The following is a 13,443-nucleotide window of genomic DNA, read 5'->3' on the forward strand; positions in this document are numbered from 1 at the left end:
TCGCGGTTGGCCAGGCCAACCGGGACTAAAGCCCCCCCTATATATACCCATCCAGCAGCCAACACTTAGCCATTTGGAGCCATTCTCTTCACAAACTTCACAAGTGGGTGTTAGGTTTGCTTTTGGTTCCTCTTATGCACATAAGGTGTTTGATGAAATGCCCCAAGAGCATGAAACAAACATGATATGAAGTGTTGGAGCCACACTTGAGCTTTCTCATTTATTTTTTCCTCCTCGATCGCGGTTAGCAACTTGAACCTTTGATGTGTCGTTGATAAAATATGCATGTGTGTGTAGTTCATTGTTTAATTTATATTGTTTGTAGCTAGTTAGTTTAACAAATGCATGATGGTTAATTATATATTTTATATTATAATAATGCAGATGAATCGACAATGGATGTACGGTAACCGACTCTCCGGCGAGTTCAGTACGGGTTTGAAAGATTTCCTCGTAGTGGCTAATGCGAACAAGCAGGGGGGTTTTGTTATCTGTCCATGTGTTAACTGTAAGAATCAGAAGGGTTACTCTTCCTCAAGAGATGTTCACATGCACCTGCTTCGGCACGGTTTCATGCCAAGCTATAATTGTTGGACCAAGCATGGAGAAAGAGGGGTTATAATGGAAGAAGATGAAGAAGGGGATGATTTCATCGATGAAAGCTATCTTGCTCATTTCGGTGATACTTTCATGGAGGATGCTGAAGGTGAAGGGGAAGGTGAAGGGGAAGGTGAAGAAGAGGCACGTGATGATCCCGTTGATGATCTTGGTCGGACCATTGCTGATGCACGGAGACGCTGCGAAACTGAAAAAGAGAGGGAGAATTTGGATCGCATGTTAGAGGATCACAGGAAGGCGCTGTACCCCGGATGCGATGATGGTCTGAAAAAGCTGGGCTGCACACTGGATTTGCTGAAATGGAAGGCACAAGCAGGTGTAGCTGACTCGGCATTTGAAAACTTGCTGAAAATGTTGAAGAATATGTTTCCAAAGAATAACGAGTTGCCCGCCAGTACGCATTTAAGCAAAGAAGGTTGTCTGCCCTCTAGGTTTAGAGGTTCTGAAGATACATGCATGCATCAACGACTGCATCCTCTACCGCGGTGAATACGAGAATTTGAATGAATGCCCGGTATGCACTGCATTGCGTTATAAGATTAGAGGCGATGACCCTGGTGACGATGTTGAGGGCCAGAAACCCAGGAAGAGGGTTCCCGCCAAGGTGATGTGATATGCTCCTATAATACCACGGTTGAAACATCTGTTCAGGAACAAAGAGCATGCCAAGTTGTTGCGATGGCACAAAGAGGACCGTAAGTCGGACGGGGAGTTGAGACACCCCGCAGATGGAACGCAATGGAGAAAGATCGACAGAGAGTTCAAAGATTTTGCAGCTGACGCAAGGAACATAAGATTTGGTCTAAGTACGGATGGCATGAATCCTTTTGGCGAGCAGAGCTCCAGCCATAGTACCTGGCCCGTGACTCTATGCATCTACAACCTTCCTCCTTGGTTGTGCATGAAGCGGAAGTTCATTATGATGCCAGTGCTCATCCAAGGTCCGAAGCAACCCGGCAACGACATCGATGTGTACCTAAGGCCATTAGTTGATGAACTTTTACAGCTGTGGGGCAGACCTGGTGTCCGTGTGTGGGATGAGCACAAAGAAGAGGAATTTGACCTACGAGCGTTGCTTTTCGTAACCATCAACGATTGGCCTGCTCTTAGTAACCTTTCGGGACTGTCAAATAAGGGATACAATGCATGCACGCACTTCTTACATGAGACTGAAAGTGTACATTTGCCAAATTGTAAGAAGAACGTGTACCTTGGGCATCGTCGATTTCTTCCGAAAGGTCATCCAGTAAGAAAGAAAGGCAAGCATTACAACGGCAAGGCTGATCACCGGCCGAAGCCTGCGGAACACACTGGTGCTGAGGTATTTGATATGGTCAAGGATTTGAAAGTCATCTTTGGAAAGGGTCCTGGCGGACAATCAGTTCCGAAGGGAGCTGACGGGCACGTAGCCATGTGGAAGAAGAAATCTATATTCCGGGAGCTAGAATATTGGAAAGTCCTAGAAGTCCGCTCTGCAATCGACGTGATGCACGTTACGAAGAATATTTGCGTGAACATCCTAAGCTTCTTGGGCGTGTATGGGAAGTCAAATGATACAAAGGAAGCACGGCAGGACCAGCAAAGTTTGAAAGACCCGGATGACCGGCATCCGGAACGGTTTCAAGGTCGTGCCAGCCTACGCTCCGACCAAAGAAGAGAAGGTCATCTTTTTGAATGCCTGAGCAGTATGAAGGTCCCGTCAGGATTCTCGTCCAATATAAAGGGAATAATAAACATGGCGGAGAAAAAGTTCCAAAACCTGAAGTCTCACGACTGCCACGTGATTATGACGCAATTGCTTCCGATTGCTTTGAGGGGGCTCCTGCTGGAAAATGTTCGAGTAGCCATTGTGAAGCTATGTGCATTCCTCAATGCAATCTCTCAGAAGGTAATCAATCCAGAAGTTCTACCACGGTTACAGAACGATGTGATCCAATGTCTTGTCAGTTTCGAGTTGGTGTTCCCGCCATCCTTCTTCAATATTATGACGCACCTCCTGGTTCACCTAGTCGATGAGATTTCCATTCTCGGTCCTGTATTTCTACACAATATGTTCCCCTTCGAGAGGTTCATGGGAATATTAAAGAAATATGTTCGTAACCGTGCTAGGCCAGAAGGAAGCATCGCCAAGGGCTATGGAAATGAGGAGGTAATTGAGTTTTGTGTTGACTTTGTTCCTGACCTTAAGCCGATTGGTCTTCCTCAATCGCGGCACGAGGGGAGACTAAGTGGAAAAGGCACGATCGGAAGGAAATCAACGATATGTATGGATGGCCATTCTCTGACTGAAGCACACCACACAGTTCTGACCAATTCCAGCTTGGTGGCTCCGTACTTTGAGAAACACAAGAATATTTTACGCTCGGACAACCCTGGGAAGCCTGAATCCTGGATTAGGAAGGCCCACATGGAAACTTTCGGCAGTTGGTTGAGAAAACATTTAATGAGTGACGATCATGTTGTAGATCAGCTGTACATGTTGGCCAAGACACCATCTTCGACTATAACGACTTTCCAAGGGTACGAGATAAATGAGAATACATTTTACACGATCGCCCAAGATAAAAAGAGCACCAACCAAAACAGTGGTGTCCGCTTTGATGCAGCAACCGAGAATGGGCAAAAGTTCACATATTATGGTTACATAGAGGAAATATGGGAACTTGACTATGGACCCTCCTTTAGGGTCCCTTTGTTCCGGTGCAAATGGTTCAAGCTAACAGGAGGTGGGGTAAAGGTGGACCAGCAATACGGAATGACAATGGTGGATTTCAACAATCTTGGTTACCTTGACGAACCATTCGTCCTAGCGAAAAATGTCGCTCAGGTTTTCTATGTGAAAGACATGAGTAGCAAACCGAGGAAACGGAAAGATAAGAAAACGATCAGTACATCATGCGATGATCCAAAGCGCCACATTGTTCTTTCAGGGAAAAGAAACATCGTGGGAGTGGAGGACAAGACAGACATGTCAGAAGATTATAATATGTTTGCTGAAATTCCGCCCTTCAAAGTGAACACCGACCCAAGCATTAAGTTAAATGATGAGGATGCTCCATGGATACGGCACAATCGTAAGCAAGCAGGGACACAAGGGAAGAAATGATGTGTAATAATTTATTGTACCAAACTTTGTTGAATGAATCATGTGAATTATATTACCCGTGATGTGTTTGGTGTCCATTTTCGAATGATTCAATTGACTCGAGATAGCACTGATGATACATGAAATTTGGAGTGATTCAGTCATACTCCTGCATACAGGAAATTTGGAGTGACTAAGTCATACTCCTGCATACATGAAATTTGGAGTGACTAAGTCATACTCCTGCATACAGGAAATTTGGAGTGACTAAGTCATACTCCTGCATACATGAAATTTGGAGTGATTTAGTCATACTCCTGCCTAGGCGTATAATATGCATACTCGTAGTCTTCATAGCCGCCGCCGTTGTACTGGTAGTCGTCGCCTTCTAAGTTGCCGGCGTCGTCGTCGCTGCTGTCGTCGCTATCGTCGGGCGGCGCTCGTGGCTCGAACTGAGGGTAGCGCAGGCGGGGGATATCGCCGGCCGTGATGTAGTCCATGACGCTCTGCAGAGTCCGGCCGTACCACCATAGCCGACGGCCGGCCTCGTGGAAGTTTCCAGGAGGCAGACCGTCCTCCTCATACCTGGCGAGCGCCCTCTCACGCCGATTGATGAAGAAGGCGTCCCAAGTATGCTGGTTATCAGGATGCCAGCGGGGATTCATCCGCTGCTCCGGCGTGAGGTCGAGGTAGTAGTGGTTCGTGATGGCCGCCCGGCGCGCAGTACCCTGAGGGACGGGAGGGACCGGCACGCCGCCGGCGCTTAGGCTCCAGCCGACAGGAACGCGGTAGCCCAGAGGGCAAGGGTAGTTCGAGGCGCAAAGCTCCTCCACCTGCTGGTAGGTTAGAGTGGGTGCGGTGGAAGCCATGAGAGAGTGATGAGAGATTGTAGAGATGTGATAATGCTGGCCAAGCCGGGCTACCTATATGTAGTGACAATTGGCGGGAAAAATGGGAGCGGGAAGAAAGAGGCGGGGAGAAAGTGGCGGGAAGAAATTGACGGGAAAAAATTGGCGGGAAGAAAGAGGCCGGAAGAAATTGGCGGGAAACAATTGGCGGGAAGAAAGAGGCGGGAAGACAGGGAAGAAATGGCGGGAAGACGAGGAGGGAAGAGGGGGTCGGCGGAAAGAGGCGGGAAGAGGGGGCCAACGAACTTTTGAATTGAATTAGTTTTATTTTTATGAATTTTTGATAATTTGTATTTTTAAAATTTTGAATTGAATTAGTTTTATTTTTCTGAATTTTTTGATATATTATTTGTATTTTTAAGATTTTGAATTGAATTAGTTTTATTTTTATGAATTTTTTGATATATTATATGTATTTTAAACATTTTGAATTGAATTAGTTTTATTTTTCTGATTTTTTTTATATATAATTTGTATTTTTAAAATTTTGAATTGAATTAGTTTTATTTTTCTGATTTTTTTGATATATAATTTGTATTTTTAATATTTTGAATTGAATTAGTTTTAATTTTCTGAATTTTTTGATATATTATTTGTATTTTTAACATATTGAAATGAATTAGTTTTATTTTTCTGATTTTTTTGATATATAATTTGTATTTTTAATATTTTGAATTGAATTAGTTTTATTTTTCTGAATTTTTTGATATATTATTTGTATTTTATGATTTTGAAAAAGAAAAGTAATTTGAAAAAAGACCGCCAACCGCGACTAAAGGTCTCTGCGCGCGGGAACGGAAAAACCCGCCGAAATACCCTTTAGTCGCGGTTGGTCTGGCCAACCGCGACTAAAGGGTACCCTTTAGTCGCGGGTCGCCTCCCCAACCGCGACTAAAGGGGGGGGGGGCTATAAATACTCGCGCCCGAACCGTCGCCTCCATTCTCGTCTTCTCCGCACGAATTCTCTGCAAGACGATCGACGCCGCCGCCCCGCCCCGCCGCCAACGACGCCGCCGCCCCGCCCTGCCGTCCTCTTCTCGCACCGTCGACCCTCGCCGGCGACCCTCGCCGCCGCCCTCGCCTGCCGAACGAAGTACCGCCGCCGCCAAAGGTACCAACGCCCGAAGTACTGCCGAACGAAGTACCGCCGCGCGCAACCAAGACGATGAAACCAAACGAAACATGCACCATCGAGGTTGTCGAGGAAGAAACCGGCAGGCCGCTGGAGCCCAGCAAGAACGCCACCAAGTTTATCAGCCAATGCGGAGCCGTTGTTAGAGACAACGTCTCGATCACCGTCCAGGAGTGGAATGAGCCAAAGAAGGCACGTCTTGGTTTCACTTTTGTCGATAAGAGAACAAAAAAAGATTGCTTCAACAAGCTTATGGAACATTTCGTTCTACCTCCGGAATACCGCAAATACGATGAGAAGGGTAACAAGATTCAGGAAAACAAGGAGAGGTGCAAGCTAGTCAAACAGTTCGCTCTTTCTAAGATGTCCAACGCATTCCGGAAATACAAGCAAAATCTAGCCCATGACTTTGTCAAGCAGGGCAAGACTCCGGATTTCAAAGGACAATATGAGAAACTGCAACATGATTGGCCAGAATTTGTGAAGCAAAAGAAATCGGAGCAGTTCCTTGAAATATCGAAAAAAAATAAGGAGAATGCGGCCAAGAAGGAGTACAATCATATTATGGGGCCAGGAGGGTATCGCTTTTGGCAGCCTAAGTGGGAGAAGATGGAGAACGAGCTGAGGGCGCGAGGAATCCGTCTGTGCACGGAGGGATGGGACCCAAGGGCCAAAAGCTGGTGGTACGGGCATGGGGGATCGCTGAACCCGGAGACAGGGGAGTGTGTTTATCAGGGCAAAATAATTAAACCCACCCAAAAGCTTATTGAGGCAATGAGGGATGCTCAAGAGGGGAGGATCAAGTTCAACAGAGAGAACGACGCCCTGACAAAAGCCCTCGGGAATCCTGAACACGGAGGACGTGTACGAGGCATGGGGCCCATTCCGTGGAAAGTAGGGTTCCCCCAGAACGATGACCCGTACGGTTGCTGAGAAGCCGTAAGAGAAAGATGGATCGGGATGCAGATGTTGTGGCGCAGCTTGGTAACGGAAATGTATGTGATGAAGAAAACCGTGAGTGTACTAGTAGCCGAAAGAGATGCAGCTCGGGCGCAAAGCATGAAGATCATCCAAGGGATCTCTGAAGCCAGCAGAGGAGACGTAGCAGCGTGGCTACCACGGACGCCACACCGGCGGGTGCACCGACGATCGAAATTACTGCACCGGAGCCTCTGGTGGTCGAAATTACTGCACCGGAGCCTCCTCGCTACCCCGTGGACGATATAAAGGAGATGAAAGCATGTCATCTGTATTATCCTATCGGGAACATGTCAATGAAGGTAGCCATCGGCAGTGCTTTACCACCTGGAGCACTCCACCACAACAACCCCATTCAAGATGGCTATGCTCGTGTCACGGTGGAGGAGATAGTCCAAGGGTTTGAGGACCTGGACATTGACATTACTACACCTGAAGGGGTGAAAAGACTTGGAGATGTCAAGCGCCAGTTCATTCTATGGCAGAAGAAATTTATCAAGTTTCCAGGCGAGGCGCCAACAAGTCCACCCCCCTACGGTGGTGGTGGTGGCGGTGGCGGTGGCGGTGGCGGTGGCGGTGACGGTGGCGGTGGCGGTGGTGGTGGTGGTGCTTCACCTACACCTCCTTCACGTCAGCCGACGCCGCCCCCCAATTCACCTCCGGCGGGTAAGCAGACGCCGCCCCCCAGTCCTCGTCCGGCGGGTGATCAGACACTGCCCCCCAATCCACCTCCGGCGAAGAAGCAGAAGCAGTCCTGGGTTATTAACCCGGACCCTTATGTACCTAGAACCACAAAGATACCAGAGCCATCACTGAAGCCTCTCCCCACAAGGCCTTGGGAACGTAGTGCCGAGGAAGTCGACGCACACGCGGCTGCTGATTATGAGAAATGGAAGGCGGACTGCAAGAAGAAAAGAGAGCCCGAGCCCAAGCAAGTATTTTCTGACAAGGAAAAGAGCTGGGCTAAGTCATTTTTGAACACACCGTCCCAAGCCGCGAAGAATCTGTCTGACGACTATTTACGTGAACTTCGTAGGCAAGCACTCGCGTTCAAGAGGAACCAAGAGTTGGCGGAGAAGAAAGCCTTGGAGGAGGCCGAGAAAAAATTAGAAAGGGGGAAAGAAGTTGCGCAGCTCGGGGAACAAAGTAAACAAACGATCGCCCTGCTCATAGTGCAAGCCGCCGGTCCGGATGCCCCCGATATCATAGCAGCTGCGGCAGCACATGGATTGACTGTAACGAGTGCCAGAGAACAAGCGGCCGACTTAGGTATCACTCTTCGTGCACTGTTAGGCCTTGATGAGGCGCCAATGAAGGACGTAGTATTTACATATGTGAAGAATGGCCCTCTCGTCGAGCCTGCGCAGGAAGAGGATCTACCTCGACAAATGAAAGGTCTGCTAAATTGGTACAAGGGTTACATAAAACTTAAAAACGCCAAAGACTATATTTATGCGGAAGTTAGATATGAGCATCACTTCAAACATTACTATATACAAATTCATCGGAGTGAATTGTTCCAGCTGTTCAATCTGCGCGACCTCGACAAATCTATCATCAGTTGCTACGTTCTGTAAGTGATTTATTAATTTCTACCCCATCTCGTTCATTGCCTGCACTATATATATATATATATATATATATATATATATATATATATATATATATATATTGTCCTAACTATCTTGTTGTGTACGCTATTATGCAGAATGAAGAAGCGGGAAATGCGAATAAGGAACATCCATGATGTTGGGTTCATTGACCCACAAATCGTTAATTCATATGTGTTAGAACACCACCCCGACGACGTGGAGGATGACCTGTGGCGGTTTTTTAGAAAACAGGAACTCAAAAGTGATATTCTATTTCCTTACCATTTTGGGTGAGTGTTTCTGTCTTGAGCACATTCTCTTTTGTTTACTCCATGCATGGTATGTGGCTAATCGATGAGTTATGCATGATTGTGCATGTATCGTGTCCGCAGGTTCCACTGGATTCTTATGGTAATTCAATTTCACACCTCCACAGTTCTCGTCCACGACTCTCTGAATATGGATCCGGCGCTTTGGGCCGACATGAGAAAAATGATGCAAAAGTAATTATTTTCATTCATTTGCGCTCTATATCGATCGGCCTATTTCGTTCATCATTTTCTAATATCAAGTAACTAATTAATAACTCTCTTGTTCATTTAATTTTCTTTGCCTCGTAGGGTTTGGAGACGGTTCGTAGATAAAAAGGTCGGTGAATTCAAAAAAGAGCTACAATTTAAAATGGCAGTGCGGACGACTGGGGATATTCAGCCACCGGGGACCAATCTATGTGGATACTATGTTTGTGAGAGGATCCGGAGATACTGCAATGAGCGGGACCAGAAGTGTGAGAACAACATCATGAGGAATAACCTCCGGAAGACGCTTAGTCCAGAAGCTCGCTTCCGACCACTTCAAGAGGAACTAGCTGGATGGTTGGCGAGGGAAGTCATCGATCCTAGAGGAGAACACCATTACGATGACGTAGAACTTCATATGCACTAAATTATGGATGGAAACTTGTTCAAAATTGTATATGGTCATCCGATATTGAATATATATTGTATATGGTCATCCGATATTGAATATATATTGTATATTCCTCTTGAATTCTTTTTGGTTCTAATTTCAAATTTGTTTGAAATTGTACATTCATATGCATGTATGTAGTACCGTAGAATATGTGAAACTCCTTCAAAATTAAAACCCAAAAGAAATAAAACAATACAAATTAAAAAGAAACCAGATTTAGGGGGAGGGGGGGCTAAACCCTAAACCCTGCGGAGGCCTTTAGTCGCGGTTGGCCAGAAGAACCGCGACTAAAGGTCCTCCGCCCTGGCTCTCGCCTGCGGCCCACGTAGACGGGCCTTTAGTCGCGGTTCGTAAGGAACCGCGACTAAAGGGGGGGCCTTTAGTCGCGCTATTTTGGTCGCGGTTGCGCAACCGCGACTAATGGCAGTTGCCAACCGCGACCAAAGGCCCTTTTTCCACCAGTGGAACCATGTAAATTCATGGATGCACACTAAAATATGTATGCAAATGCGTTACACTTTTGGATAATGCTCTATGTAGTCATTTTCGGATCTTCTTGCTGGTGCTTGTGCCAAACGCAGGTGCTATGGGAAGAATAACTGAACATGTGACATGATATATGTCAGTGCTGAAAAGCCCAACGTCCGTGACAGATGAACTGAGGTACAACAATAATTTGTCTTCTGAACAATAGCTGGAGTGCTTTGAAGCGAAAGTGTACAACATATTTTTATAGGAGTGTACAACAATTCTGAAGTGCTTCTTTTCCCACAGACAAACTCAGCCATTATTCATGCTCATTTTTATATAGTTATGCAAATAAAAAAATATCAGCAAAATAAAACAATAGGAGGTAAACAAAATAATACTATAATACAAAGGGTTGTGGTATGCAGCCTATAACAACAGCGCAAACCAGAAATGGTGCTACTCAGATCCCGCAAGAGAAGCCTTCCTTCCTACATACCTGAAGAACCTGAAAATCCAACCTCAGATCACAAAAAAAGAACTACATCAATCCGCATATGCTATTGACTGCAACTCGATGCATGTTGTACCAAATTTGTCAAGTGGCTGTGGTAAGCAATGTGCAGATCCTACGTCTGTGATGCTTATGTAAAAGAGAGTGGGGATATGGGTATATAACTGAATACCGGTTGCTTCCGATGGCGGCCAGTTTGGACATCTGAAGAATCAAAGAAGTTGACACCAGTTAGACCATGAGAAGGAAGAAGATGGAAGTCAACTCATAAAATTTACAAAACTACCTAGGAGATTATTTGAAATAAAGTTATCACGTGAGGCAGCCGATTCACAATAAAGAAAAAAAAGAAAGATCTAGTATGTGAAGAGAATTCTGGTTCAGTGTTCAAAGAAAAAACTGATTTAGAGATAGGAAAACTTTTACCGCATACATATGTTAGCTTCTCTTGTCTGCAACCCATACCTAATATGTGAAAAGAATTCTGGGTCAGTGTTGAAAGAAAAAACTGATTTCGAAGGTAGGAAAACTTCTACCGCACGCATATGTTAGCTTCTCTTGTCTGCAACCTATACCTGATACCTCCTGCAAGCAATTCAGTGGTAGTAACAATACAAAAGTTAGATTCTCACGTAGACAGTAAGAAGCGAAGCCGATTCAAGAAAATAAATCGAGACCAACACCACTCAAACTTACTATCAACACGAATGTTATGAGAGGAATAGTTTTGCAGACTGGAGACGCTTGAGTGAAATTCAGTCATGGAAAACGTGAGAAACATGAACTTGGCCTTCTTGACGCCAGCCCGGTCTCGCCCGATTTCAACTCCTCCTGCGTAGCCGCACGACCACCTCCGGGGGGTAGCAGTGCCTTGCCGCCGCGAATACCATGAGCACCTCTGCCGGCCGCCGTAGCACTGACCCCCGCCGCATGAACGCCATGCTAGCTGCCCGCGCCTTGCGCCCGTCATCTTGGTGGTTCTGAAGTGAGATCATGGACAATGTCATGCAACTGCGCCGTCTCCCCATCCTCATCAGCTGCAGCGAGGAAGCGAGGGACGACACGAATAAAACGCGGCAGGTTGGTCGCTCGCTCATATTGAGGACGGGTGTGAAGGAGATAGAGGGGGAAACGGCAGGACGGTAAATGCTGCATGATGGGAGGTGAAACGGATGATAATCAATGTGTGGATTGGGGATGGGAGACGACAACAATGGCTCATAATTTGTGCATGCACTTGAAGAAGATAAATCGATAATGAATGGGGCTGCTAACAGAGAACGGAAACTGCTCGATCGGTGGCTGCCAAACTAATAGGGGTGACGTGGCTTCATGAAATTGCAGAGAATTCCTCCTAGTGGGGGATTGCTATTTAGAGATAGAAGATAATCTTCTATGATGGACAGGGAAACCTATGTATCGAAAATGAAGAGAGACAACAACATATCCAAAAAAAATTGCTTGTATTTATTCTCCATCTTTTTGGCCTTTCCGAAATTGAACATCTCACTCTTATGAAAACTAATTCTTAAGCCCCAGAAGTTGATAGAAGATAGACAATTAATTTCATATTAACATCATTCTGAAAATCATGTTCCATAAATAAGATCATGCCACCGGCATACTGTAGGATGGACACTCCACCCTCAACTAGATGGGGTATGATTCCACCTACTTGACCATCTTCTATTGCCCTCACTATTTTTTTTCGATAAAGGGAATATATTGATATCAAAACGATACAAATTACACCCAGCCTCTGCAACAACGCACCACCCTAATGGCACTACGGATGCACACAGCCAAAAAAAGGAAAAGAAAACTAAGAAACAAAAGTCCCGCTACAGCATCTCGGGCCTAACAACAGCAATACATCCACCGCCAAAACAACACCTGAAATACAGACTCTCCAAAAACGACGCCTCCAAGAAGGGAACAGTGCGCTAACACCATCGTCGTCCGATCAAAGATCTTAGGTTTTCACCCTGAAGATAGTCCCCGCTCTCAAAACAATGCCTCCAACAAGGTCATTGCCAGGCACAACCAGTTAAGGCAAGACATTGGATTTTCACCCTGAAAGGTAGTACTCTTAACTTCACATGTGTTGTCGCCCCCACTTTCATACCACTACTGTGAAGCCCGGAACACCAAGAGCTAGTCCTCCCCTCCGGCCTTCATGAACTTCCCTTCTTCCGACTTTCATCATGGATCCATAGTCACTTGATGTCAACACAGAAAAAGAGCTTCGCGCCTCTCCCTCCAGAACCAATCGGTCGGAATAAAAGCATGGGTGCGCACGACCGAATACCACCGATCCAGCAAACTCCAGGCAAAAAGCACTGTTACATCCGCCGGCGGAGCCTTCCGGAACTCAACACTGCGGCTAGATCACGAGTCCAGGCCTCCAGTAGGTCTTCCTCTTCACGCAAGAGAGACCCTAGGACCACCACCTTTATTCAGGTCGGACCCCCACATCGGCGACCGTCCCGGGCTGGCCATACCAACCCTCCACCGGCGAATCCGTCGCCGGCTTCCAAGCATCTCTATCTCACAGCCGGAACGCGGTGACAGATCGATAGATCCACCACCACCAACCGCAAGCCGACCCTCTCCGACGAAGAAGAGGGCCACCTCCACCGTCGTACCCAAGGCTGCTGCCCCGGATGACCTCGTGTCGCGGGTGAAACCCGAGATCGCCTCCACTCACCGACAAGAGGCGGGGGGGGGGGGGGAATTTGGCGCAGGCCATGAGCCTGGCTGCCGCCCACCACCAACCCCTACCGGAGTGCTGCGGAGCCGACGGGAGGAGGGAGGCTGCAGCACTGGCCGTCGCCGCCCATCCCACACGCCGTCCGCCAGGGGAGCTGACGGGAGAAGGGGGCGCAGCGCAGGCCGCCGCCGCCCGACTCATCCGCGCGCCCGCGATGCATCGAGGAGGGAGATCGGGCCGCCGTCACCAGGCGTCGACGAGGAGGAGCCCCCGCCGCCGCCACGCCCCGTGGGCCTTTGCCCCGGCGGCGCTACCGGCGACGGCGGTTAGGGCTGGGGTGCGGGAGGGTTACAGGGGTGCGGGAGCGGTCACGGTTCTGAACCCCTTGTTATTCTTGCCCTCACTATTAAGATAACAAACATATTCACGATGATTTTGAAAAGTACGGGGATTCGCGATCGCCTTG

The 13,443-nt window shown here is 47.2% G+C and overlaps 1 long non-coding RNA gene across 1 annotated transcript; it reads left to right on the top strand.

Annotated features, from left to right (window-relative positions):
- Positions 1-8,436: 8,436 nt before the first annotated feature.
- Positions 8,437-9,348, top strand: LOC139835122 (uncharacterized). The gene is made up of 3 exons (XR_011750831.1): positions 8,437-8,603; positions 8,706-8,816; positions 8,934-9,348. It is a non-coding gene; the product is annotated as an uncharacterized lncRNA (long non-coding RNA).
- Positions 9,349-13,443: the final 4,095 nt, after the last annotated feature.

Source organism: Lolium perenne, chromosome 2, assembly GCF_019359855.2.
Source record: "Lolium perenne isolate Kyuss_39 chromosome 2, Kyuss_2.0, whole genome shotgun sequence".
NCBI lineage: Eukaryota > Viridiplantae > Streptophyta > Magnoliopsida > Poales > Poaceae > Lolium > Lolium perenne.